At 46.9% G+C, this 22,919-nt stretch overlaps 1 long non-coding RNA gene across 2 annotated transcripts in view; it reads right to left on the bottom strand.

The window, feature by feature from the left end:
• Positions 1-3,465: 3,465 nt before the first annotated feature.
• Positions 3,466-22,919, bottom strand: part of LOC146796791 (uncharacterized) — a 280,965-nt gene continuing 261,511 nt past the window's right edge. For both annotated transcript variants that reach the window (XR_014969953.1, XR_014969954.1), the window contains exon 4: positions 3,466-4,035. This is a non-coding gene — a long non-coding RNA (uncharacterized LOC146796791). The remainder of the gene's footprint in view (positions 4,036-22,919) is intronic.

Raw genomic sequence — 22,919 nt, 5'->3', positions numbered from 1 at the left:
GATACCACAACAGAGTACAACATATCTTGCTGAAATGCTGTGTGGTGTGCTGATTAAAAAATAACACACACATCAGTGAGAAAAAATAATATTTTCTACTAAATGTTTGTGCTAAGTAAACACCTTTTCTTCTTTACAAAGACGGACATTTTCTATATTTTGCCCAACTTCATCTGGGGCCTGTGCTTTTCAACTTAAACATCATTGCTGGACAATCCTCACATATAACATTCTTAACCTTGAAAAAATTCCCTTCAAAACCTTTTGTTGGTCAGAAGATTGTCTTTGGAAAGCTGCATTTTATGGGCCTGTTTTTTACACAATAAACAACTATCTCAGATGATAACTCCTTACACTACTGGGGCAGCTGGTTCTTGGTCTCAATATTGCCTTTTACTCAAGACTGAGCACCGAGGGTTGTTTTGGAAGAGCAGGGCCCAGATTTATCAAAGGATTGGGTTGCCCGTGCGTCATGCAGGGGACGCACGGGCAACGCAGTCCTTAAGTCAGATTTACCAAGGCATGCAACGCCACCTTGTGTGGCTTGGTAAATATGGAGTAATAGAAGGCAGCGCAAGTCGCTGCCTTGAGTGACTCTGCGCTGTGAAGGCATTACATGGTTTGAGAGTGGGTGTTCTCACGCATCTACCCATGTATTTTGGCACATTCCCAGATTTACCAAGACAAGTGAACCTAGGCATGCACCAAAACGGTATGCCTTCCCGATAGAGGCGCAACAAAGAGAAGTATTTTTCTTTCTCCTCGTTTTTTCCTCTTTCGAAAAAGCCTCTAAGGGTCCCTTCCTGCACAAAAACAATCCTGCCTGCAACTCTGGCACCCTTGCACCATGGCGCAAAGGCGCCTGTGTTGGCACGAGGCAGCACATAGTGTGCCAGTGCACTCCGAGAGCAGGAATGCACTATATATTAGTAACTATGGCACACTCGTGCCCTCTCCATTTGATGTAGCACATCAAGTTATGCAGCGTCAAATATTAATAAATTTGGCGCTTGATGCCTTGCAAACAGTCTGTGAAGGGCCACTTCTCGTCACCGCAGCAAGACTACACGACATCTTTCATTTTGTCAGTCAATAATGGAGACAGAAGATGTCACCAGGTGAACTGAATAAGTTGCGAGGCTGCCATTTGATAACTATTGTTGGTGAAATGACATAAAACCAAACTTGGTGAAACCGGCTCTGGGACACTCTTCTTATCGACCATTTTCCAATTTTTTTTTCAAAATGAATGGCATTCACCAGGCTAATGGACCTAGGACCAGATGTACGATGCTTACATTCTGCGACTCGCAAATTGTGTCGCTTTTTCGACTCGCAATTTGCAACTCGCAATTTGCAACTCACAAAATTCAATGTATAACAGTGTCTCAGACACTGTTTGCGATTCCCAATGGGGTCGCAAATTGCATGCCTCATCATAATTCATGAAGCAAGCACAATTTGTGACCCCATTGGGAATGGCCATACCTCATAGGGATGGTGGGTGGCCTGCTAGGGTCAGCAGACCACCATGTCTGTGACTGCTTTTTCCATAAAGCAGTTATTTTTTAAAAAATGCTGCCCGTTTTCCTCAAAGGAAAACGGGATGCATTTAAAGAAGAAAAATGAAACTTTTCAGTTTGATTTTTTAAGGGCAGTCAGTGGTCCCTGGGACCACTGCCTGCTCTTAAAAAATATTTTTGCACCCATTCACAAAGGGGAAGGGGTCCCTGTAGACCCCTTCCCGTTTGCAAATGGTTTACCGCCTACTTGTGTTAGGTGGTAGACTGCGAGTGTTTTGCGACCGCCAATGCAGTCGCAAAACAATGGGACATACCATTTGGGCTCACTATTAGGAAGGGACGCCCTTGGCACTCCCCTTTTTAATAGCTAGTCGCAAACGCTATTTTGCGAGTCTGTGACTTGCAAAATAGCATTGGGACATACCACCAACGTTTTTTGCGGTTTTGTGGAACCCTGATATACTCTTCTATTTTTCCCTATTCCTGTCTCTCCTCTATTGCATTTTCTTCTGGAAAATGGAGGTGGCTTCTTCCTGTATCTCAACAATCATTAGCTCCACCACATGACTCTTTCACATCATTAAGGGGTCTATTAGGATGGCGGTCGGGAAATCACTCCGACCGCCATGGAAGCGGGAAAACACCACCCACTAGGACCGCGGCATAACCGTCGATCCAATTAGTATGCCCCGCAGTCCAAATCCGACCGCGGCGATATGATTGCGGCATTTAACATTGCGGCGGTTGCTGCTGCCAGCAGCACCGCCGCGATGTCCAAATAAGCATGTCCAGCATATCCCTGCACTGCGTGGCAGGCACTGCACAGTGCCTGCCACCTGGTACAGGGACATGTAGGGGGTACCATGGGTACCCACCCAGTGCACCCACACCCCCCCAAACACATTGGAGGCCCGCAATGGGCCCTGGCAGACATTCTCCGCATGCCTTTCCATGGCCGTTCCACTGCCGCAGAATGGCTGGCTACCGCCGGCATCTTAATCATGCCGGCGGAGCCTGACCCCGCACCGGCACCATTTTAGCGATCCAGCTCCGCCCGCCAGGCAAGCTTGCGGACTGCTACCTGCAGAAAAGTGGCGGGCGGAAAATCTCACAGCCGTGATCATCAGCGCCATGCTAATGGGACCGGCGGTTTTCTGGGTTTCGATCATGGGCGGATGACCACTGCTGGCCCGGCGGCGGCCATCCGACCGCCTTCCTAATAGACGCCTTAGTTCTTCAGTTTTTTCTCCATGTCATCCTCATTTCCATTGCCCATTCCCCTAATTGGTTTCTTCATCCTGGCCTTGGTCCCATTTATTCCTTTGATGTGCCTTATATTTTTTGTAGTTGGGTCTTGCTATTTTGTCCTCCCTTCTCGTCCACCAGGAATGTGGGTTCTGTACTACTTCTCCAGTACAATAGAACTAGAAAGCAGACTACCACAGCCATTTTTGTGAAAACTATTTAGCTTGTTCCTTTTAGGTCTTTAATTTCCCAAACTCATCCTAAAAGAAGGTAATTACAAGAAGTCCATACTTTTTCTATACATTTTCACAAAAAACTGGGAATTGATGCAACTGTGATATTTCTACACAAAATAAATTGCTGAATTTCAAGAAAGGGTTATTTATTAAATGTTTTGGTAATTCTCCAAAACTGAGATTCTTTGTTTTACTGTTGTCAATATTGTGTGCTCCATTTTGGATTTTCTACAAGTTGCGTAGCTTCGCAAGAGTGGCAATGCATAACTGTCTACAGGTGTTGCCTTGTGAGACCTCCCATTGTGCTCCTTGGCTGTCTATGCAGTGCCGTTGTTCTCTTGGTCTTTGGGTTCATTTGCATTCTGTTTCTACTCTTTGTCGCATAGCGTTAAATGGCGGGCCTCGGCTTCATTCAACATTCATGTGATCATCTCACTATCCGGACTCTTAACCAAAATGGCGTCACTAATTTTGCAAGCTCATTAATGATTCTGAATCCCTCACAAAGAGCGCAGCCTGTTTGTTTCTCCGTGGCTCTCTCATTGTACGAGCAGCATAATCAATACAAAAACAGGAGACAGCGACGATGAGCTCCTGAGCGCCTTGTAATTTCCAGGTCATAATTACATACCAGTAATTGCCCATTCGTTAGGCGATAGCGCATGTATCGCAACAACTTTCTGATTCTCCAGGACCTCAAAGAGGCAAGACTCAAGAAACACATCTTAATAAAGTCTGCTGGCACAAAAAATCTAATTATGCGTAATTAATTCAACTGCTGAATGCCTGCGGCGGAGGGATATCGACTGCGAGAAGCTGAGAAATTGATTTTATTGGCATATTAGAAGTCTCCCAGTTGCAGAGGTTGATCCACTCCACGTAAAAATTGATCTTAATTGAGCACCTGAAAGATGACGCTGTTCTCTTCCCAGGGCCTTGGCTTCTGAAGCTGAGCTGAGCCCGCGGGGTTCGAGAAGCTTCTTGTCCGTTCCACCATTGTGAAATCCATAAACATGGGCGCCATGCAGTTTCTGCAAAACAAACACATATGTTCACCTTAAAAGTGCATGATGGCTAAAACCATGGTCCCATTATGGCATCACACCCCACCCTTACCTCAACAGAGTATGCATGCATAAATAAATACACAACACAACTTTTGTTTGGGAAAATATTGCTGCAGGTTTATTCCATACAAAAGTATGCCATATGGTGGGTTATCTTACGGGCGATCCAAGGGCAGGCAGCTGTACCAACCTATGCTGCCCTGCCCGCCTGATGAGCCAAGCACTGTGGAGAAACCAATCAGCGCTACCCTTATGGGGGGTGATCCCCTTACTGGATCACGTGACACATTGGTCCCTTATTACTCACGCCCCTTTCAGGGCGGAGCGTAGCAAGGCAAACCCCCGGTTGATCAGGCCCACAGCCGCACGAAGGACTAACGGGGCGCCGACGTAGTTGTTCCAGGACCCTCCACACGAGGTTCCTGTGATTTGGCTCTGGCACTCCTATTGTGCTCTTGCAGAGGTAACCTTTCTGTACCCATATGCTTCCAGATCGCCCTGTAACTCCGCCTGCAACGACAAGGAAAAATTACAACATCCTATGTACTTCACCTGCCAACCCCACGCCGGGTAAGCGGTAGGGTGGGAGACGGCGTGTCCGGTGCAAAGAGGATGCCAAGATGGCCGGGGGAGGCATAAATACCTCCCCCTCCTCTACGTGTCGGAAGTGACACGTCTGATAAGGGGACTCCTCCTAGAGTCCCCCATTATTAGTGGGGGTGGGGAAATGCCCAAATGGGACTAAGGGGGGGCCGCCCGTTTAGGGTGGCCCCCTGCGGGCGCCGCGGGCAGCCGCATAGTCCCATTATGGCATCCCACCCCACCCTTACCACAACAGAGTATGCATGTATAAATAAATACACAACACAACTTTTGTTTGGGAAAATATTGCTGCAGGTTTATTCCATACAAAAGTATGCAATATGGTGGGTTATCTTACGGGCGATCCAAGGGCAGGCAGCTGTACCAACCTATGCTGCCCTGCCCGCCTGATGAGCCAAGCACTGTGGAGAAACCAATCAGCGCTACCCTTATGGGGGGTGATCCCCTTACTGGATCACGTGACACATTGGTCCCTTATTACTCACGCCCATTTCAGGGCGGAGCGTAGCAAGGCAAACCCCCGGTTGTTCAGGCCCACAACCGCACGAAGGACTAACGGGGCGCCGATGTAGTTGTTCCAGGACCCTCCACACGAGGTTCCTGTGATTTGGCTCTGGCACTCCTATTGTGCTCTTGCAGAGGTAACCTTTCTGTACCCATATGCTTCCAGATCGCCCTGTAACTCCGCCACAGCTCTGGAGGCGGCCACCGTTGCCTAAAGTGCCCCGCCCCCCCACCAAAACAGTTCCTTTCTCACTGCAACCTGCAACTTCACGGGCCATCTTCATGTCCAGTAGGAACAGATCCAAGCCCACCTGTGCCAAGTGCACCCCAACTTTGTAAAATAACCTTTGGTGTTCGCCAGACATGGCTCATGCCTGATGAAGCCAAAGCCCCTTGCTCTGCGAATTTGCGCATGGAGCGGTTTATGCTTCTCTGGGAAAGGACCAGTGCCTCGCATGCCCTGCAAGGATGTGATGGCCTCCCAGGAGGGGGCTCTACTCTTAAAATCGCTATCTTCCTTCAAGCTGAAGTGGCTCCCACCTCCTGTACCCTGTAGTTGCAGCTCTCTAGCCTTATGTGCATCCTATCACCTGGTTCAATGGAACCGCAGCCCACTCGTTTATAGGACCGCTTCCACAACCAGCCTATATACTTGGCTATGTGGACGGGGCATTTTGTGCATCACTGAAGCGACCCGTAGCCCGACCTGGGAGCAGGGTGCACCTCCTAGTTGAGGTTGACCCGACATGTGCACATACCTTCTCTATAATAATCCATAGCGAACAAGACTGTTTTCCGCCTAGCGCATCCTATTGCAGTCACAACAACAATTTGGAGAGAACTTACGCCTACTACTAGACTTGCATGACTAACGTTCTATCACAGATGCCAACGTACCTGCTAACCAGCTGAGATCCCTGATGCTCTATAGGTCTTGCCCCCACTCTATTTATGCAGTTTCCTGCAATGTACCCTTCTGCCCTTGTATGGGCGGGAAAATATCTACGACATTGCAAAACCCACTGAACTCGCATTCGCAGGCCATTCGGTGGGGGAGGGGGGTCCTTAGGATTGGCTCTGCTACATTGCCTGGCCTCCCAGCCCACAAGCACCCTCGTCTGGCAGCAGCCTATCTGCTGTGTTGCCCATGCAGTATCCGCACCCTGGCGCAAGCCGTCCCGTTCTATACCTCTGCTAACAGACTACCTTCAGTGAGGCAAGGGTGAACGTTGTATGTTGTGCGTCTGGCCATAAGGACCTTGGTTTGCTTTGGCAGGGATCAAATTGCTGCATCTGTCACCCCCACAATAGTGGCATGTGCAGTTCTATTGCCTTCTACACTTCAGGGTGGGACTAACATACCCCACGAGACCACAGAATCGTGTGTATCTTCCAATGATCCTATTAGGATCCGAGGTTCCCGGTGTCAGTTGGTGACTATCCAACTGGTGTGGATGGGTTGTTAACCATGCCTGGCAATACGTACTACCTTAGACGAACCTCTCCTGACCTGTATCTATGTCCTTCTTACACATATTTACTGGTTTATGCCACATGGCACCCTGCTAGTTGGTGATACGGAACCTCCTACCCAGCATAAGCTGAAAATCCTGCGTTGCCATTCCACCACCTGTGTATCTTGGGTCACACTCCTGTGTCACCTAACCTTGGTTCTAGAGTGCACTTAATCTGCACCGTTTGCCAGGTGATTGCACAGCCTTCTTTGATTGCTAGACCCTGGTGAACACATTAATGATGTTGAATCTGGTTTGAAACAATATATGCATTGTGCCCTCTATTTGAGACAACTCCCCCCCCCCCCGAGTGATGGCTACACAGGTGCCTGCACAAGTCACCCAACGGACAAGTTGGCCCTGACTACCTTGTGTTCTGGTGCCAGATTTGGAAAGAGCCTTGCCTTCAATTGCTGTCCCCTGGGAAACACACAAAGCCCGTGTTCGGTCTGAGACGCGGTGATGCCCTCATGTAGCCTCGAACCCCTGTTCAAACAAGAGTGCCAACTCCAACTAATTAAACCCACATCTAGACAATGGGTGGGGTCTAGCTATCCCCAAACTTTTGCTGTCGTAACCCACGGTCACACGTCCTGTTTACTTAAATGTAATAATTAATGGTACTGACAACCACGCTGGCCTAATACTGGGCTGTGTAAATGCGGCCCAGGGTGATCTTACACAATCTGCTTGGTGCGGATGAGTGCAACTCTACCCGGCTGAAGTGCAATCCCTTTGACAATTACTCCTGACAAGATGTGCCAATGCAGGTAGAAGAAAGTTATCCGGCCCGCCTTACTTCCTGTCCCAGTTATCTGAGTAAATTAGTGACAGAAGCATGCTTGGACTGGTAGCTGATACGGTTACTTACGCCTGCAAAAACGCTCAGCTCAGCCCGCTAGACAATTTTTTCCATTGGAAGGCGGTGCCTCGGAGTAGGGCTCTAATCCACCCGATGCCCTTTGGATAGGGTACCACCTCTGTCTGTAAGCCGCTCAGTGCTACTGATGCCTGGCGCTTCCTGACCCACACCCAGCTCTCCCTGATACAATCCGCTCATGGCTGGGACTCAACGGTGCGGCAAAAGACCGAGACATACTAGCCTGCCCTTAGCTCTTCACCAGGCTCCCAAACCAGAGCCTTCAACAAACCTAGTGGCCTAAAACATTCTCCCTGTGGGGCGGCTACGAATGGACTGCAAACAACTCCTAGGCATTCTCTACCAACAATGTAAATAGAGTTTCTGGTTGGTTAGGGTATGCACCGAAGCCTGGCTGAACCCGCCTCTCGAGTCAGGAGAAGAAAGTACACACTTAAGCTGACACCTGCCCACCACGTAGGTGGTTAGGCAGAGATACCAGCTTATCCTAGAGGCAAATGTAATGTGCCAACCGCATTCCCACACTATGCACCTTACAGAAGAGACTCCATACCAGGCTATTTTAATTACCCATTGTATCGTCCATCCAAGAGAAACTTACTACCATCTGCCCCTATCACCCTGTTCTATCAACCTCATCATGACATCACAGGGATTACCTAACTCATTGGGTCAATCGGACCACCATCCTACAGCTCAGTTAACACAACCCTGTAGTTGCAGCTAGGAACTGTAAATAGCATAACACCTTATGCATCCACTCAATCAGCAGTGTATCCTACTAACACTTGTAGCAGGGCGCATATCATAAGTACCTCATGCCCAACTGAGGCATCACCTATCTCATATAACGCACGGACACACAGACCCTCTGCGATTAGAATTACCACCTCGTGTGCCTAGCAGCGCCCGGGCGCATCATGCAGAACAGCCAGTAGAAATGCCGGTGATGACTGGGGTAAAGCCCAAAACAAACAAGTGTCACTGACACTAAGTCAGTCACTAATACAGTAGCTAGCCAATGTGCCGGTTGAAAAAGACTAAGATTTCACTCCTCAGGTTCGAAGCCCTGCACACGTTGATTTCATTGGTCAGCTGCCAATAGTCTCTGAGCTCTTGGTCGGCTGTTCTGGTCATCAACCACATCCACTCACCCCATGTATAGCAGACTGCGGCGCAGGACAAGCCTCACGGCCAGGCATAAAGCTGCATCAAAACACCCCGCGCTGCTGCTCCAAACCAGTCCATTCACACCGCAGAGATCGTCCCAAACTCTGCCCGGGGTGAGCCGAGAGCCAAGGTATGATGCCCCCTGGACATCTCAGATAAGACCCTTAAATTGTCTAGCGGCGCTAGAACGCCAGCAGCTGAACAGCAGGGGCCGCACTACAAGACTGCCTCCTCTAAAGCCTGAGGCATAAGTGCATGCAGCTTGGTCAAATACGTGACTGGTGGCCCTTGGCTGTATAATCCCCCCAGAGTGTGGAAAGACCCATAATTTGCCTTCCCAAACAGAGAACCGAACAATGCCAGACTTGTGTAACAAACAGGCGAGCGTTCTAGGTGTCCATTTCTTGAAATCAGGCTCCTGGGTGCCCTCACGCCACCCACGCGTGGTAACCCATTCGACAGACTGTCCACTCTACGTCGTCACTAGACATTGCCACCCTCTCTTTGCCAATAAGCTGAGTCAAGAGTCATAAATGATTTCCTTGTCACTGTTGGCATGATCATTCTCGCTACTGAGGCTCATGAATAAGAATTCCGGGGAAAAGCAAGTGTGCCACTCTTTTCTGCTCCCCCGTTGCATCTCACTCAGTCATGCATGCCTCAAGCACACAGAGGCAGGGCAGCCCGCCCCAAAGGCACTGCCAGGGGCCTCAAGAGAAGTCAAACTCAATAACTTCACAGGGGTTATTGACATAGGGGCACCAGCTGACTGATACCACGCTACAGGGATACAGCTCCCTGCCACAGACCATCACATAGGCGGCGAGCATGTCATGAACCAGAGCATCATACCTGTCCTGCACCAGCGACAAGCTAACCAAAATATATACCAAACGCAAGGCAGCAGGCGCGCACAGCTCACCGCTAGGAACATTGCCCCTTCAGGGCACACAAGCAGGCCCACCCGGCGAGAGCATAGCCAACAACAACGACCTTAAAAATGGAGCGGCGCCCTTATACAAGTGCAAGCATGATACCAAAGGCGAGGCCCAAGGTGCGCCTTTTAAATCATTACAGGACAAACCCATTAAATAGGGAACACCGGAGGGTACTTATATGGTGCAGGGCAGCAATGTCCTCTAGTCCTCTTACCCTTAGGTGACGCACCGTGAAAAACACAGCCACAGGACGCACAGAGCCCGAAACACGTCTGTCCCAGGCTCCGGCAAGCACGCTTCGATGTCTATTCTCAATTATACTGTGCTTTCAATCCCCTTTTCAGGTAGGCACACTCTCAGCCCTTGCACTTTTATCCCGGGGTACAATTCGTGTCTTGAGCTCTATCTTCACCTCAGGGGGGCCATCCTCACCCAGACTGACTGCATGTCCTGCCATACCCAGGCAGTGCTGGTCAAGACGCTGAGGGACTGTCGTTCATTAGAATTGCAGCCAGACGCAGGGATATGATAGGGCTTTGTGTTCACCAGTGGGGCAGTTGCAACAGGACCGCAAACCACTCCTGGGCATTGTCTAACAATATTGTATATGGAGTTTCTGGTTGGCGAGGGTATGCACCCAAGCCAGGCAGAACCCCGATTGCAGTCAGCGGAGCCAGCGAGGATAATCTGCCGCGACTGAACACTGCAACACAGCTTGTGCTGCAACGAACCAAAACATGCCTCAACAGGGCCCAATGGCCAGCCTGACCTAGAGCAAAGGAACCTGCATTTGCATGTCCAGGGTAAAAGGCACCAGTGTACCACCAGTGCGCACATGGTGCACTTGGACCACTGCCGACAATCCTAGGGCCAAGCGCCGCGTTGGATTCCCATAAAAGCAATCACTTGCCGGTTGGGCGAAATTATAGCGAACGAACACATCCGTTGAAGGCTAACAAATATGCACATCACCGTTGAAGAGTACAATGCGTGGCGTTGAGAAACCGGAGCAGTGATGCCCCCAAAACACAAATGTGATTTCCACCATATAATCATGACTGAGCGGGAGGGTATGCCCATAATAGCTGATCTGAAGAGAATGCTCGCCTAAAACATGTGGCATTGCCTGCTTCTAGCTCTGCCAGAGCTGCTCGGAAATGACGCAACAGGCCATAATCCCTAGTGAAATAACATCCTGGCTCCCTAAATTGCGTGCCTGACCCCGCCACCTCAACGCTGGCCCTCATGTTTCCAGCCCCCAGCACCGTTATCAACCATGTGCGTGGCGGTCACTATTTTACACCCTGTGTTGAATCAGAGGCCCCACCTGGGAATGGTTCCCGTGCAAGCAACCTACTGGAACTCGAGACAGCCGAGCGCCACGATGTGCTGCTGCATCGGGTTCCCGTCTGGGAAGGAAGTTGGACATGCACAACTTGCTCGCAAATCCCCCCCATCGCAATGGAAGCCAGCGGAAAAGTCCCAGACCCCACACGACATGGGGCATCTGTTTCGCAGGGAAATAAACGCAACGTCGGGTAAAACAACTGACAAATCTCTTGCCCCATCAATGAAAGATTTTCAGACGTGAAAACGAGGCTTCACCAAAAGAAGTTCCCAGCTGGGGGAACATGCCCATGCCCGACTGCTCTATGCCCCGGGCCAGCTGTCGGGCTGAATCTAATTCTATTGCTGAGGCCCACCAACCTGGCTAGGCTTGCGCGGCTGCTGTCGCACAACCCCGAACACTAGGGGGCCGCTCAGATGTTGGCATGCAGAAAAGGGAGCTGGTGTGAAACCCTTAACCACTCTCTGTTTCTGCACTAATATTCACGTGACAACACCGCAGACGGAGCTCACACGGAACAAGAACAAAACACCCACTGACTAGACATGGACCTACTGTGAACCCAAACAACGACGGGCACCTGACACCCAGTACCCATGGATAGCTCAGTCAGACCATGAGTGGGAGCAGGAGTTATGAGCAGACGGCGGGTGCCCGGCTGGGTACACTTCTGTCTCCAAGGTATACTATACAGTGCGTGTCAGAAGGAGTGTCACGGGCCAAGCGGCCGGCAGAGTGTCGACCACACTACCAAAAGCTGCCCCCATCCCCCTGAGCCAAGCCCGCAACGCGCACCTATTGACAGCGCCAGTCCCCTGGCGGCGCCCAGCAGCCACTGCCAGCGCGCCTGCGACCACACGTGCGGCTCGCCGCAAGCCAGACCGGGAAACATTCAGCAAGGCGCTCTGCCTACCAGAGCTGGCAATGGACTTTTATTGTAACCCTCGCTCGCCGAACAGTGGGACCCGACTCGGCAATTGCGCCAGTCCCACCAACCATGACAACCACAGGGGGTACACAGCATCCCCGCACACCACCCTCTCACTCTGAGAGACAGGCACGAGGGGCGAACCGACTACGCCGACGTGCCCCTCCTCAACACAAGTCGTGAAACGGTGTGGTCCAAGCCCCCGGACCGAGCAAGAGCTCCACTGGCATGTAACCTTCTCCCACCCAAGCGAGCTTGGTAAAGGTTACTAAAAAGGGGAGGGGTGAGTAGCAGAGAATGCCGAGACCAACCCCGCCCAACAAATACCCCTCACTCGCTTCAGAGGTGAGAACGTTGTGCCCTTATCAACGGGATACAAACCCGTGACCCACCAACCATGGGCTGTTGCCAACCTCTACCACTGGACCACTCCCCGCAAAGATGTGGCGCGACGGGACCGAACCCGCGATCTTTGTTTTAGTACCACCATGCTCTAACAAGCTGCGCTACCATCCAACCTTCAACCTAGTCCCAACTGGTGAGAGAAACTGACCGGAAAGGGCCCAGGATTACCGCACCATTATCGCTCCCGGAACGTGCCATGCATGGAGGGGGAACGAGGAGATTAAGATGGTCATTCTTGTACTGTTGCTTATGCAGGCCTGCGCATCGTGAGGCTGAGACTTGCCCCCCTGTTTTCCTGCATCCGGCCCACTCCCTCACCACAACCCCTACCGCAGGTTCTGAACCCGCGGATCTTGTGGTGCGGCTGGAAGATTTGCAAATGGAGCAGGGCCCACCACAGCCTACTTGATGAGGCGGGGGGGAGGGGTCAGGGTTTGGGACATTTGACTCCCTCGCAATTACCACTGCAGGCCTCACGACCTCAATACACCGAGCCCGGTAGCAACAACAGCACGACCACTGCCGATTTTCACGCCCTCCCAAAACTTTGTCCTGGCGAAGGGCGGCACCCGAAGACCACGGCGTGTCCCTCGACTGTCCCCACATAGCCCTATACTGAAATGCATTCATTGTTTTAACCATCCCGTCTAAGCGATGGCAGGAATCGAACCCATGACTACAGTCTTTGGAGACATCGGCACTAACCACTGCGCTAATGTCATTGCTCTGATCGGGCCGAAGGGAAAAAATTTGTGTGGGAGGGGATTAACAATACCCCTGCACTCACCAGGACCATGCTGATGCGAGGGACTCGCCCGCGGAAGAACCAACGCCAGACAATGGACACCATCCGACCTCAAGGTAAATGGCGTCAAGGGTAGTGGGATAGATGCTCCCGATGCACCTCCCAGACGGCGTATCCGGCGCAAAGAGGACGCCAAGATGGCCGGGGGAGGCATAAATACCTCCCCCTCCTCTACGTGCCGGAAGTGACGCATCTGATAAGGGTACTCCTCCTAGAGTCCCCCATTATTAGTGGGGGTGGGGAAATGCCCAAATGGGACTAAGGGGGGCAGTGGGCAGCCGCAGAGTCAGTCTGCTCTACAGACCAAGTCTGGGTTGAGTATGAAGGATCTAATGCCCTTGAAATGTCTAATGTGGGTATTTTTGAAGCATTTAGGCTTTCAGAAATTTATAAGTAGAGCAATAAAAGCTACTCATTAAGATTTTGCCAAAATAATATATGTTGAGGGCAGCTGGGCTAAGAGGCTCTGGGCTGGTTGCATGTGTTCACATGCATGTGCAGACATGTGCAGGCAGAGCAAGGGGGACAGCTGGGGAGAGGAGTTGGCCTAACGGCTATGGTGGTCGGCCTAAAATCTGGGGAACCGGATTCGAGTCTCGGCAATGACGCTGAACATCCTGTGATTGTGGGCAAATCACTTAATCTCCCCGTGCCTAAAAAAATGAATGTGTCCTCATGTAATGCAACTGGTGCTCGTGTAAACAGCTCTGATATCTTCGGATCAAGATTGTGCTGTAAAAAACTCCGTTAAAAAAAAAAACTGTCTGAGCCTGCCTGTTATTTGCGCACAGGGGGGACATTAAGGGGCATATCAACAACAACCAGCGATAATTATCGCTAAGCGCACTTAGCGCTAGGATAATTATCGCCGGCTAGCGTGGATTTTTATCGCTGAGATAGCGTGCTATTAGCAACGCTTATCTCAATAGCGATAAAAATCCTCACGCTAAGTGGCTAACGTGAGATTATCGCTGGAAACCCAGCGATAATCTCACGTTAGATTGTTGATAGGGACAGACAAACTTAGCCATGATATCCTCCTTTCATAGGATATCATGGCTAAGTCAGAAAAATACCAGACGTAAAAAAGCAGCGTTAACCGAGGTTAGCTCTGCTTTTTTTGTCTCTAACTGGGTTAGCGATTTTCTTGATAATAGGAGAAATGTCGCTTAGCGACATTTCTCCTATTATTTTACTCTGGAATGCCTCCTTTGCATCTTATTAGAGATGCAAGGGGAAGCGTAGAGTAAAAGGGTGCTTACATGCCAATTTGCATGTTAGCACCCTGTTGTTGATAGGGTGCTAGTTTTATGTCTGCTTTTTTGGCTTTTAAAGCCAAAAAAGCAGAGATAAAGCCCTTGTTGATATGCCCCTTTATGAATTGGTTATGGCTTGTGCAGATCCTGTAATTTTACTGGGTGTTCAAAAAGAAATATCCCTATGTATTTCTGACTATACTAGAGTCTGTAGGGCGTCAAAGTCTGTAGTTCTTTAATCTAATCACATTATAGGTGAAAGCTGCATCAAAGTAAGAACTTCGCATTGGCTGGATCTAGAAGGAAGTTTAAAGTGCGCTTGCCAAGATAAACAAAGGTGTCCGGAGTGCAAATAAAATATTGAACTGGCCATGTTTGCTCTCCGTCAAGTACTTTGAGTTTGGTCATAGTTTACAGAGTCATCTTTAATTAGCTTTGGAGTCGATTTGAACTACTTTACTGGGGCAAGTTAACTGCTGTCCTGACCAGCCGGTGGATCAACATCTTTTCATACAATAGATCCATCTGGAGGGGATAAAGGGGCATATCAACAACAACCTGCGATAATTATCGCTAAGCGCACTTAGCGCTAGGATAATTATCGCAGGCTAGCGTGGATTTTTATCGCTGAGATAGCGTGCTATTAGCAACGCTTATCTCAATAGCGATAAAAATCCTCACGCTAAGTGGCTAACGTGAGATTATCGCTGGAAACCCAGCGATAATCTCACGTTAGCTTGTTGATAGGGACAGGCAAACTTAGCCATGATATCCTCCTTTCATAGGATATCATGGCTAAGTCAGAAAAATACCAGACGTAAAAAAGCAGCGTTAACCGAGGTTAGCGCTGCTTTTTTTGTCTCTAACTGGGTTAGCGATATTCTTGATAATAGGAGAAATGTCGCTTAGCGACATTTCTCCTATTATTTTACTCTGGAACGCCTCCTTTGCATCTTATTAGAGATGCAAGGGGAAGCGTAGAGTAAAAGGGTGCTTACATGCCAATTTGCATGTTAGCACCCTGTTGTTGATAGGGTGCTAGTTTTATGTCTGCTTTTTTGGCTTTTAAAGCCAAAAAAGCAGAGATAACGCCCTTGTTGATATGCCCCACAGTCTGTTCTGAGGGTGGGCACAGAATCAGCCTCAAGGAATCACATTCACACACTCTGAGAAGCCTGTCCCAGAGGAGCAATGGGGGAGCAGTCATACCCCTTCTATAGTTTCTCGAGGAGGCGCTTTCAAGTTTGACAGGAAGAAACCATTTTGACAGGGTCAGTTGGGTTGGGATTAGAGCAGTCATAGAACTGTGACGTATGACAACTTGAAGCTGTCATTTTGAAAGGTCCCAAGATGATCTTTGGGAGGGAAGGGACAGGGATGTAAGGATGATGTGTCCTCTTTTCATTGGGCAAGAGGGCCTCTTTATGGAACTCTTGACTCACACTTATAATCTCTGCACAAGGCAAAGAGATTTGAGAACAATCCTGGACGCAAAGAAGGCTCTTGACTACTGACTCCCGCTTGAATAACTCACTAACAGACTCAAGGACTTCTGACTCCTGCTGGCACCCAGGGACTGAACCTGCTTTCTTAACACGTTAACCGCGGCGCGAATTCCGCCGCGTTACGGGACTTTTAATGAGTGGGCGGGGCCGCGTCGGCCAACGGACGTGTGCAGCACTAGCCAGGTAGTGCTCGCGACGGCCGTTGGCCGACGCACGCAGGGAACGAGTTAATGGCAAATGGTCATATGTCTGCTTCTGTTTATGTAAAGGGGAAGTAGGGTTTTTTGGGGGGCTCAGAGAAGAGTGGCATTAAGGAGTAGCTAGGATTAATAAATTAGTATAATTAAAAGAGAGGGAATTTTAGGGGTCAGACAAGGGTAGCATTGAGGAGTAGTAAGGATTTATTTGGGTTCAGGGTACTACTCGGTTTTAAAGGTTCAGAGGTGAGAAGTGTTAGGGTCACTAAAAAGTTTTTAGGGAATAGCTAATTAAATTACAGAATGCATATAATAAAAACAAATTTAAAATTCAATATTTTTGTAATTGTTACAGGTAATAATGAAAGACACTACATTATTACTTTGACAATTTGAGCTCAACTTTAATGTAGTCGATATTTTAAAAGTTGACTTTATTACTCCCACATCAGAAATACAAATCGGAGAAGTACTCCGGACACAAGAGAGCCCAGCGAATCACAGAGGACTGGACCCTGCAGAAGACCTGGCTCGAGAGAGACCTGTTTCCGAATGCCTCACAAATAAAGTTAGTTGCCCAAGAATCAAAGATGAATCCCAACATGCGTAAAGAAATTAAACTGATTATGCTTATAGTTAATTCTCCTGAAGCAGCCTTGTTGAATAAAGATCTCATCTTTAGGCTAATGGGTTTCCTACCCCTGTTTATCTCTTTTGGTCTTAAACCTTCTCTCCATACTTTCCGAGGCACCAGCACCACCCAACTCCCCTTTGCACTTGGCTTTGAAGCCATTATCCTTCTCAAATCTCTCTTAATGCTTTTCATAAACCGTAAGCCTGTGTTTTGCACCAGATTTTTCTCACCTCAATGGATCAGTAAGACCTCCAGTGGGATATATGTGTTTCATAACACTGCTGCCACAAGTAACGTATACCCTTTATCATTCTCCCTTCTCTTGCATTTACCACCTGCATGCTTCTTATTGTGAAACTGAGCCGCTGCCATACGGGATACCTCATTATCTTCACCTTTGCCTTCAGATGTTTTCTCCCTTCTATATATTTTTCTTCCAACACCAAAAATGCAAAATGATGAAGCAGAAAATAACAAGGGGTGCATGGTAAAGAGGGGCGCATAGTTGAATAGAGCACACAAAACCATTAGGGCCTGATTAACAAAGGTAAACTCACACCTTTGTTTGAGTTTACAATTGTTTGTTATTCACAAAGGGATTTAGGAGTCGTATCTTTATGAGTGAGACGTCTCCAACCATAAAATGAATAGCAATGTGAATAGCAAACAATCATAAACTCACACAAAAGGTACCTGAACAACAATATTGTTGTGGACAGGTTTCCGTTACCATAAATTAATGAAATGGTTTCTAATCTAAACAATGCAAAATGGTTTTCGACCATAGATCTGTCATCTGTGTATCATCAGATCTCCTTGTCCCCAGAATCTATGAAATTTACATCTTTTATCACCCCTTTTGGGTGTTTTCAATATAAACGCATGCCTTTCGGGTTGGCTTCAGCCGCCGCGGTTTTTCAGCGGTTGATGTACCATCTTTTCAAGGAGGAGTAAGGCGTTATGTTTTTTCAAGATGATATTCTTGTTTTTGGCTGTGATGAGGAAAAACATATGGCTAGGCTAAAAAAAGTGCTAAGCATATTGCAAAGTAATGGTCTTACCGTTGAGCATTCGAAATGCAAATTTGCACAAAAAAGTGTAACCTATTTGGGTCATATTATTGATGAAGAGGGGGTGAAACCCAAACCTTCTTTAGTTTCTGCTATTTTTGAAGCCCCTACACCGTCTAGTAAGGATGATGTTAGATCCTTTTTAGGCATGGCAGAGTTTTGTTCAAAATACGTGTCAAATTTTGCCACAAAAACATACAATATTTGTCAACTGTTAAAAAAAACCAGTAGCTTTGTGTGGTCACAAGATTGTGACACGGATTTTAAAGTCATTAAAGAAGCTATAGCGAAAGCAACTGCACTTCATAGTTTTGATCCCTCATTAAATAGTGTAGTTACCACGGATGCTAGTAACAAGGGTCTTGGTGCAGTTTTATCACAAGTTACCAACCAAGGCAAAGAAAATATTATAGCTTACGCATCCAGGTCATTGTCACCTTGTGAGGAGAAGTATCCAATAATAGAAAGAGAAGCGTTAGCGTGTGCATGGGCGTTAGAGCATTTCAAATCTTTTATTTAGGGGAAACCATGCGTTCTTCGCTGTGACCACAAGCCTCTGGTTAAGATTTTAACTACAGAAGGTGCTATCACTGCTTCAGCAAGATTAGCTAGAATCTCTATGAGAATGCACATTTTTTTATATAAAGTTGTTTACGTACCGGGTAAAAGTAATGTGGTTGCAGATTTTCTATCAAGAATGCCTTTGATGTTGGAACAATGTGAAAACAGTGAATGGAATGAATTACATATTGCCTTTGTACAAGATCAGGGTTTTCCTGCATTTAATAGAGAAGAGTGGGACAAGGAATATTCGGAAGACAACATTCTCCAAGCTGTGATTTCCTTTATTATTAATGGCTGGCCCAAGGATAAAAAATTATTGAATGCAAATTATAGACCGTATTGGGAGGTTAGGTCTGAGTTATCCATTTCTCATAAGTCTCTTCTGAGGGGTGAGAGAATAATTCCTCCAGGAAATTTACGAGAAGGAATTGTGGATTTATGTCACGAGGGTCATCCAGGAATTGTAAGGACTAAGTCATTGGTTAAAAGATTGTTTTGGTGGCCAGGCTTTGATTCCCAAATTGAGAGAGTAGTAAGAAATTGCACTCTTTGTTCCTCTTCGGATAAAATCTTGCAAACCTTCCGTCCTCCAATGGCTAAAGGTTTCATTCCTAAAAACCCGTGGGAATGCATTGCAATTGACATCATGGGACCTATTAGTAAAAGGGATGGTTCTCATTGTTATCTACTTGTCCTCATTGACCTATTTTCTAGGTGGCCAGTTGTTAAAATTGTTGAAAGTGCAGATACGGATTCGGTTCTACTATTTTTGGACGAAGCATTTGTAACTGAGGGTATTCCTTCATATGTTCTTACTGATAATGGGGTACAGTTTCTATCTTTAAAAGCTACCATGTATTTCAAAAAATTAGGTATTACACATAAAACTACTTCACTCTATAACCCTAGTGGCAATGGAATGGTGGAAAGATTCAATAGGGTTCTAAAAAACACCATTCAATTATTATTGAATGGTAATCTCGATTGGCCAACTCAAGTGGGGAAAAACAGTGTGGAGTTATCGAATTACTGTAAATGAGTCTACTGGATTCTCCCCCTTTATACTTATGAAAGGGAGAAATCCTAGGTCTAAAGCCATTCCCACGTGGTTATTTTCAAATAAGGTTCAACCTTGGTCCAGGGAAGAGGTGAGTGCACGTATGGAACTTGTGCATGATAAAAACAAAACTTACTATGACATGAAACACAGTACTAAAGAAGTTGTTAATTGAGTACGTATAAAAAGACCATACAAGGTTCAAAAGGGTGTTTCTGAATTTTCAGAACCTATTAAAGTAATTGAAGTTCTACTGAATTTTGTAAGGGTTACTGATGGTAGGGTTTGGAATTTAACCAGAGTTGCCAAGTGCCAGAATAACCTTGCTCATAATAATTGGATGCCTGATGATTTTGATGTTAATATTTCTAGGGAAGTTCCTTCTACCTATACTCCTGACAATTGTTCAAATGCTACCATGTCAGATTCTAATGCAAGTACTGGGGTTTCTTCACAAGACCCTGTATCCTCGGATTTTGCTGCTTCTTACTCCTCTTCTTCGAATGATGAATCAGATTCTCATCGTCGTTCGTCAAGGAAGAGGGTGGTGCCTTCTTGGTTAAAAGATTACATTGTTACCAATAAGTAGGTTTAGTATCGCTTAAATGTTCATAACCATTAGATATTATGTATGGTGTTAACCATTAGCAATTCTAGTTTTTTTTTAGTTTGTATTTATGATTATTTATTTTTATTTGTTTTTATTTTTGCTTTTGTTTTTTTTTCGTTTTGGAGAAAGGGGGATGTGTTGTGTTTACATTCTTAGTGTGTTTCCTTGTTCTTAATTCTGTATGATGATAGTTAAGTGTTCTTATTGGAATGTGTTGTGTCATAACAGAATGTATCTTTTGAGTAGCGCAGACAGTTACTGGGATTGAGAAGAACTGTTTGTATGCTGGTCAGCTCTTCGACTTATTAAAAGGATATTACTATTATTCGTGATTCCTGCATCTTCATTACACTATGTAAATCAGGCCCTTTGTGTTTTACCTTTAACACACATTGCACCAAAAAACAAGGTGATGCATGGAATACTTGAATTAATCTCAACCAATGGCAATCACTCCGAACCGCATCCCAATCCATATTCTTTCGCCCACCATGGCACCTCACATTGGACCCAGCTATATGTAAATCAGTCTGGACCCACAACAACAGAGATATCTATCTTCCACCCTCCTGTCTTTAGGACCTGTCGTGCCCCTTTCTTGCTGCAAGCTCACCTCAGTTGCAACAACAATCTCCAATGAATCAGACCCAAAATTCTTATAAATTTAGGCCTAATAGATGAACACTTTTCTGCAACTGTGGCACACCCACACATGGCTGCTCTCTGCTCGGCAAAAGCCACTGCCCCATCATCCTTCACTGTTTATAAACATTTTCAGAAAACACAAAATTTACCCTCATTTACCCTAAAATGACTCGTCAGTTAAGCCAAAATCAGTAGCTTTTATCGGTCTATTTATAAATACTCACATTAGACATTTGAAGGCCATTAGATGCTTCATGCTCAACCCACACATGGTCTCAATTGCACACTGAAACAAACTATCTTTAGATGGCCTCCTTACCAGCTGTTCTCGGGTTCTTTCTTTTGCTCAATCTATAAACATTGTGCTACTTAACCAACCCCCTTTATTTAGTATAGCCACCACAGCCGTATCCAATAGAAGTCACTTTTAGCAAATTTTCTCTGTAAGATTACCCCATGCAGTCCCTTGTCCATCATCTGTTTTGTGAATGCCACCCTGTTCCCCCTAGTCTCTGCCATGACCTTCCTTGTTCTTCCTCTGAACTTTGCACCACCCTTGATAAACCTGGCCGGCCTACCACTGCTGCGCCTCCCGCTGATGGAGGGCTTAGCCCTATGGCCACAGAAGATACTGTGGTGGAAGCCTCTGCTCTGTGAAACCACCGCCCCTGGCTTGTTAGGCCTCCTGCTGCGGGATCTCACTCTCCGGCTGCAGCATACACCTATACCCACACCCGTTGATGCCAGGAGGAAGGCTCAATGCCTATACTGCTCTGGTTCTCTCTCTAATGTGCATGTCGCAGCTGTGGAATATCCACAGAACATTGCGTCTTCTACATTTCCACACCAACACACAGGTACCACAACACTCATACATAGCATGAAACACATCCATTGGTAAACAACACACAAGAGCCTTAAAATTTTACAGGGAAGGCAGAAACAATATGTTTACCATTGCATGAAGTATGAGTGGCTCCTCCTAGGTTAAACAACAATGTCAAACTAACAGAGACAAGTTAGACCACTTTCTCCGGACATTAAATGAGACCCTCCTACCAGCAGCATGCTATAAGAAAAGGTCTCTGAGCTCAGGGCACATCCCGTAGTTACATCTTCCCATTGAGATCTTGCACTTCAGCTCCAGAGCTGGCCCCTCACTGGTGGACAATCTCATAGCTACAACCCTGGTGCCTCTTCGTAGATTTAGGGGTAGGGAGAAGCAAATGTCTTTCACCGATTGGCAGAGGGGCACACAGCTCCTAAAAACAAAACTTGTTGTGGAAAACTTTAGATAAAATTGGGATCTCCAGACTATATCAGGGATTGGAAGTCAATACACCAAATCCCCTTAAAATTATGAAGGATAGATGGTCCATGGATCTGGCATTTCTAAAAATGATGGCTGGCTTGATGCCAAGATGATCACCAAAGTGTCAGAGATTTCAACTACATTTCTCCTTATCCAGTGCAAATAATTTCATCGAGTCTATTCTATTGCCCAACAGACTGCCTAAGATGGGGACAGCAACTCACTTCCGCTGCATAGAATGTTATAAGATAACAGGTACATTTTGGCATATGAGATAGGATTGCCCAAAAATTCAAGTACATTGGTCACAGATTCATTCTATTTGGCATCACGATGGCACATGACCCCAAAAGAGTCACCTTGGGCACACAATCTGATTGGGACAGATCACTTGGAGATAAGCTATTGTTACAAATGTTCTATTTGGTAACAAAGAGGAACATTTCCAGCCACTGGTGGGCGACAAGTGCTCTGGAGTTGTCAGAGTGGGTTCGAGCCATGGACTATTGCACCCCGGCAGAAGAGTACACCTATAAAAGCTAGGTCTGCCTGGGGAATCCTTAGAAATTAGGGGGAAACTGTCAAACCATTTTCTTGCTCCCATAACTACATGAGAATCTCAGCTTGAAATTGTGAGACTGTATCGAGACAAGCTGGTAGAATTAAACAACAATTTGATCCAACTGAGGTTGAACCTGCACCTGTGTGTCACTGACTTCTGCCTGTTGTTCCAAATGCTCACGACTGTTTGTAAAAGGAGTAAAGAGAAGTTTAAAAAAAGATTTCTGGAGGAGTAAAATGGACTAATTCATGGAAAGAAATCATAGCAAATGTATGTGTCTTTTACGCAGAAGTCCTTTGCCTCCAAGCTTAATGTTTGAGCATTGCACGCCTACCTTTTCA

This window comes from Triturus cristatus, chromosome 10 (genome assembly GCF_964204655.1).
Source record: "Triturus cristatus chromosome 10, aTriCri1.1, whole genome shotgun sequence".
In the NCBI taxonomy this organism is placed as follows: Eukaryota; Metazoa; Chordata; class Amphibia; order Caudata; family Salamandridae; genus Triturus; species Triturus cristatus.
Note: the sequence above shows the minus strand (reverse complement) of the source record. Positions and strands in the feature narration are given on the sequence as shown.